We start from the raw sequence: 7064 nt of genomic DNA, 5'->3' as shown, positions 1-7064 counted from the left end.
TAAATTCAACGTTTCAATCTTGAATATAATGTAAGCACATATATATTATTGTTGAACATTATATACTAAAAATAAAATTAATGAATGCCAATTCTACAATAAATCTTTATTATTGTGAGATATTCTACATAAATAAAACTTTATTATTGTGATTTACTTATTATTATTAAACTTTATTATTATTAGATATTCTACATGAATAAAAAACTATATTATATTATTAAATATTATATGCTAAAAACGCATATATATTTTTTGCAGAAAAAATATAGATTTTTACAAAAAGCAATGAGATCACCTAAAAGCTAAAAAAACCTCACAAAGGTAAAAAAAAATACGTCAAGTATATAAAAAATCCCAACTTGTACGTAAAAAAAGTTTATTATTTATCCCTAAAAAATAACTTTTAAAAAAATTTTTCCTCGAAAAATAATTTTTATACAAAATAGAAAACTAAAAAATGATTTTCCTCTAAAAAATAAAAACCTTCAAAAAATCAAAAATCAAAACTAAATATGAAATCAAGTTAACTAGCCAAGTACATAGAAGCAGTTCCCGGGCGTTGCTTGGCGCGAGGCAGAGGACATTCGCGGAACGGTTAACGCGCGTCGACTCTCGGACTCCACACTCTTAACACTTAACTTTCACGATGTCTTAGCACTAACTGAATGAATAATAAAGTTTGAAAGATGACCGAATTGACCGCCGCGATGATATGAATGCGATCGTGTGCGAGACAATTCGGACCGATTTTGAGACGAGTAAGCCTACTGCGTACGCGACACGAGCGAGAATAAGACACGAAAGAATATCATACGAGAAATGATGATATTCGAAACTATGATCGATTGCTATCGACCAGCTCGAATCGTCGTAGGCAGACTAAATAACGACGGAACAGAGTCGCGGTCGACCGATTTCCATAATAGGATATTCTCGGCACCGAACGTTCGAGAATCTAAGTGTTTGTCACACTTTTTCTTTGTTATGATTACGCGATAAATAATTTTCATACAAAATAAAAAACTAAAAAATGAGTTTTCTCTAACAAATAAAAACCTTTAAAAAATCAAAAATCAAAACTAAATATGAAATCAAGTTAACTAGCCAAGTACATAGAAGCAGTTCAGTTTGTAAGAGTTTGTAATTTAAAATAGTATTTGTTTGATAAAATCAGTCTTGCATTTATAGAAATATTATAGATTCTCTCGAGAAAATTAAAATGCATTTTATTTTTATAAAATTACGCTATTATGTCCCCCCCAAATAAATATTATATATAATATATAAAATAGCACAATTATATTGCGGATTTTATTACAAATAGTACATCATAAAACTACTTAACCCTTACTGCAATAACGTCGATCACATCGATCACCAATTTCGAGTTTAAAAGTGCCCCGTGCCAAACTGATCGACTTGTTTTGAAATTAATCATAAGGTTTTCCAGATAGGCCTGAAACGAAAAGGATTAAAATTAAAGTGACATACAAATACTTGGCGTGCCCGATCTGAAATAAAAATTTCCAAAAGATTATCAGAAATCATTATCAATATATTAATAAAAATATATGACTTATAATGCGACACGGGCACGCCAAGTATATTTCGGCGGACAAGACTCGATTGACAATTACTCGCGAACAAGACCCGATCTTATATACTAGGCGGACAAGACTCGACTGGCTCTCAGCCGTGAACGAGACACGGTCTTATATACTAGTTGGACAAGACTCGATACAATGTACTAAGCGGACAAGATTCGACTGGCTCTTAGCCGTGAACGAGACGCGGTCCTATATACTAGGTGGACAAGATTCGATATAATGTACTAGGCGGACAAGACTGGTGGTCACCCGGGACCAAAACGCGGGGCTCTATGCTAAGCGGACAAACGGTCGGTTGGCAGCGTAAGCTAGTGGATCGCGGTCGCGGTCTGGTATGGTGGTCCGGAAACGGGGGCGGCGAGGAGAGCACCCCTCGTCGCAGGCAAGACTGGCCGCCGAAAGCACTCGGCAGAGGGCAAGAGCACTTGCCCCCTAGACCAGATAGAAGGAGCAGGATCAGGATTTGGTTTGCTGGAGACACAGAGAGCACTCTGAGGCTTCTAGTGTCCCGAGGATCGGGACCGGGACTGGTATCGTGTTGCTGTGCCGAGCATAGCTGCCAGTTCGTGGGAATGGGAGCCCCCACCGCTAGCTGGGGCCCCCACGCACGAAGCTACACGTACACGCTATGACGTAGCGACTACGTCTGTGTTAGTAAGTCCCGCGGTAAGTGGTGGGGGCTCCCATTTCCTACGAACTGGCAGCTCTGGTGCCGAGCCGGCTTATATACCCGGCCGGCGGTTCCCCCACGCTCTCTCGCATCGCGTAGTGGGGATGCCTACGCAACGGCTGCGCGGTGGAAAGCGCGTTTGGGGCGAATTAAGATGGCGCTAAGCGCCAGTCTCGTTGCGGACGGTGGTGCATGTCCGCGAGGCTTTAGTAACGGCCCTGCCGGGACATCATTTCCCCCCTTTACGGAGGGGTGCGAGCCGGCAACAACCGGCTTGAGCACGGTCGTCCCTGATAGTCGAACTTGACCAGCCAGCGTCCGGAGGGCACGCGTGCCCTATATTGCCGCGAGATGTGTGCGGCAAAGTGTGGCACCTCGGCTACCGGGCAACGTAACTCGGACCGGGGGTGGTAGTGTTGGTCCGGGTTCCCGTTGCGTCACGGCGGCGGCCATCGGCTCGTGCGGCGGCGCCTTCGGGCCTCGAGCTGGCCCGGTCCTTGCTGGCGCCACGCTGGGCAGCACTCCCGCTGCTGGCGGAACGATGTTCGGCACCGGTTCGGGCCGACTGGATGGGACCCGTGTGGGTGGTCGTCGGCGGCCTCCTGTCCCGGCCGATTCTCGCGCTCGTCACAGCGGCGGTGGCGGCGTGTCGAACAGGATCGCCATCCTGTGGCGTTGCTCCCGGTCTGATCGTTGGAGGATCGTCCCCACCCGCGGTGGTCGGGTTCGCGGGATGGCGTGGGCACGCTCTCTCTCTCTTTNNNNCTTCGAGGTCGGACAAGTCTGACCCGAAGAGCTCTCGGACTATCTTCCGTGGGGTGGTCATCGCGATTGCTTGCCATTGATCGGACGGGCACGACCTCTGTAGCGCGTGGGCCGTGTGGTAGGGGTACGGTTGGGCGTTCGCGAGATATCCCGGGAATGCCCCGATTTTTTTACCCTTGGGGCCGAATCCCGATTGGGGACACATTTGATTTCCCCATCGCCGTCCGGAGGGAGGGAGGTCAACGATACCGCTTTGAGCGGGTGCGTTAGTTCGTTGCATCCACTATATTCGGTCACTGCGTTCACGGTATTCGGTCCTCGCGTTGGGTCTTCAGCTCCTGGATGTGCGTGTGCCGATACTATTTGCCCCTCTCATCCTTGAAGTCTACAATGACCGCGAGATAATTCGCTTCACAATCATTGGTCCGAGATATCAGGGCGCGAGCTTGGCGTTAAAACCTCGGGCCTTGTCCGATAGAGGGTGGTCGCGCTTTCAAACGCGATCGCCCACCCTAGGGCGCCAGTCGCGCCTGCACAGATCGTAGTGGCGTTGCTGGTGTTGAAACGCGCGGGCCAGGTTGATCCGGACGACCTCGTATGCGTCCTCCAGGTGGCACTGGGTGCCCTCTGGCGTTGTAGCGGGTGCTGCGACACGGCGGTCTTCCGGATGGGGGCGCTGCAACTGTCGCCCATGGATTAGGAACGCCGGGGTGTATCCGGTGGCCTCCTCTTTTGCGGTATTATATGCGAGCTGGAGTTGGGGTATATATTCGCCCCACCGACGGTGTCTTTTCTCCACGTATTGCAAAATCATGGTTTTCAGCGTCCGGTTGACTCTTTCCGGTTACACTGGGGTATGTACGCCGGGGAGGTGCGGTGCTTAATCCCAAACTGTCGTAGCGCGTTCACGAGTTGTCGCGACGTTAACTGGGTCCCGTTATCGGAAATTACGAGGTCCGGGCAGCCGTGGCGGTATACGATGCGTTCGGAAAACTCTCGGGTGACGTTTACGGCGGTGGCGCGTCTCGGGGGCACCATCTCCACCCACTTAAAGAATCGGTCTTGCATGGTCAAGAGCCAGGCATGCCCCTGGATCGAGCGAGGTAATGGACCGACTAGGTCGATCGCGACCTTTTGCCACGGGGCCGACACGTGGGTCGCGCGGAGCTTACCCGCGGGACGCTGTTGCTACGCTTTGTGGGTTGCGCAGTTCTCGCAGTTCCGAACATACCGGGCGATATTTTTGAACATACCCGGCCAGTAATATAGGCGAGCTACGCGGGCTATGGTTTTTGCGGTGCCTAAGTGACCGGAAACTGGGTCGTCATGGAGTCGATGGAGGACGTCGGATCGTTGCGGCGTGGGGACGCACTGCTTCCACTGGTCCTCTGGTGAGGTATCCTGGAAGTCTAGGTCGTGTAGCACGTGGCGGAACAGTTTCCCCTTGTGCAGGCGGTAGTCTGAGTAATTAGCAGGCTGGGTCCTAAGGCTCTGGTGGATACGGTGGTACCAGGCGCACCGTCTGCTCCCTTATACGGCGCAGGTCTCTGGCTGCCGTGACAGGGCATCGGCCTCTTTGTTCAGTGCTCTTTTTCGAGTCAAAGTCGAACTAAAGCTCGAACATCCACCGCCCTAGCCGGCCAGTAGGGTTGTCTAGCTGCCGCAGCCACCGGAGCGACTGGTGGTCTGTGGCGACCGTAAAGCGGTACCCTTCGAGGTAGTCCCGCATTCGTCGGATGCCCCAAACAACGTCCAGGCACTCCAATTCCGTGGCGCTGTAGTTCTTCTCAGCGCCGTTCAAGGTTCGACTGGCGTATGCAATCACGCGCTCCCCTTCATCGAAAACCTGGCAAAGCACTGCCCCGAGGCCGGATGCGCTGGCGTCGATCTACAGGACAAACGATCGGTTGAAGTCGGGGCAAACTGGCGCGGAGGTCAGCACATCTCTCAATTTCTGGAACGCCTCTTCCTCCCTCGCGGTCCAGGCGAACCATCGGGGTCTGTCCTAATGCCTTCCTGATCGACTATGTGCCCGAGGTATTTTAACCGGTCTTGGCAGAGTCTGACCGGTTTCTGCTGTCAATCTGCCGTCAAATTGCGCGCAGACTCTGCGTGGTTTCTGCTGCCAATCTGTTCACATTGCCTATCAGTAGGTTTTGTCGACAAAACACGAGCTTAATGCGGACACAAATGGCTATGGTTTCGGTGTGAGATTTTGTTTATTTAAATTTTATTTATAAATGTAATTAATGCATAATTAATATTTTTAGGTTAACTTACAAATGGCTATGCAATGAGTTTATAACAAAATATATATAAATCTGTTAAAAATTCTATCAAAAATATCATAGAAACAACAACATTGAATACACATTTTTATCAATTGGCTTTATAAGGAATAATGAAATGATAAAATCGTATCGATAAAGCACTTCTACAGAGTGAGTTTTTTAACTTGAGACTGCAAAATATCTCGGAAAGTAAGCTTTATCGAAAAAAATGTTTCAAATAAAAGTTGTAGGTTTCGGAGGGGACTACATGATAAAAATATGGATTTGATTTTAAGTGACATTTTCAAGGTGAGGTCAATGTGATCGATGTTTTTCAGAGTTAGAGCCTGAAATAGAAAGCATTAGTCAAAGAAGAGAAAAATGGTAATAATTTTGTTTATAAATTATACAATAAAGGTTATTTATTTTCTTGATCTAAATACTTTAAGGACAAGATTTAATCTATTTAATTTTTTTTGACATAATGGTTAATTTTATTTTTTTAAAGGAAGAAAGAAAAATGTTGTTCGGGAGTCGACCTCGACGAGATCGCCCGAATCTTTAGAAATGCTCAGAGATGAGCGAGAAGCTGTGTGTAACGCGAATCCGTAGATCCGCTGGAGGATAAGGAGATTTTAGAAAAGACTTGAGTGCAGATTGTTTAAACTAGTCGTTTAATTTTGAATAATAGGAGCGTGCGACGGCACGTATTCCGCGATTCCGACGGAAATCTTCAAAATGTCCTGTTAATGACTGCCTTCGACGCGTTTCGGAAATCTTGCAGAGCTTCTTGCTAGAGACGGCGAGAAATTATGATCGATTGCTATCGACCAGCTCGAATCGTCGTCAGCGGCATACTGAATAACGACGGAAAAGAGTCGCGGTCGACCGATTTCCATAATAGGATATTTTCGGCACCCAACGTTCAAGAATCTAGGTGTTTGTCACACTTTTTCTTTATTATGATCACGCGATCACGCGCCGATCGGCTGATCGCGACGATGTTTATTCTCGCTCGTGTTTTGATTGCGGCTCTTACCGTTTAGATTTGTCGATTGAATTTATAGTTTAAATTTATCGATTAAATTCAACGTTTCAATCTTGAACAAATGTGAACATGGAAATTGAGGGTTTATTCAGAAAAAGCTGTCTTTTGCAATATAATGTTATCGAAGAGTATTAAAATATCTGTCATCGACAAATATAATTCAAATTTAAATCGAAATGAGGAGAAAGAATCGGTTGCTGAATTGTAGATTTTATTAGAGGATCATATAAAAGTTTATAATAATTTGGCAGCTGCGTTAATTAGATAAAAATAGAAAATTCAGATGGGGCACGCCAAGTATTTGTATGTCACTATAATTTTAACCCTTTTCGTTCCGATAAAGCTTGATTAATTTCAAAACAAGTCGATCAGTTTGGCACGGGGCACTTTTAAACTCGAAATTGGTGATCAATGTGATCGACGTTATTGCAGTAAGGATTAAGTAGTTTTATGGTGTACGATTTGTAATAAAATCCGCAATATAATCGTGTTATTTTATATATTATATAATATTTATTTGGGGGGGACATAATAGCGTAACTTTATAAAAATAAAGAGCATTTTAATTTTCTCGAGAGAATTTCTATAAATTCTATAAATGCAAAATTGATTTTATGACAAATACTATTTCAAATTACAAACCCTCACAAACTGAACTGCTTCTATGTACTTGGCTAGTTAACTTGATTCATATTTAGTTT

The sequence above is a fragment of the Formica exsecta genome, unplaced genomic scaffold, assembly GCF_003651465.1.
Source record: "Formica exsecta isolate Colony F162 unplaced genomic scaffold, ASM365146v1 scaffold895, whole genome shotgun sequence".
Lineage (NCBI taxonomy): Eukaryota > Metazoa > Arthropoda > Insecta > Hymenoptera > Formicidae > Formica > Formica exsecta.
This window is presented reverse-complemented; position numbering follows the sequence as displayed.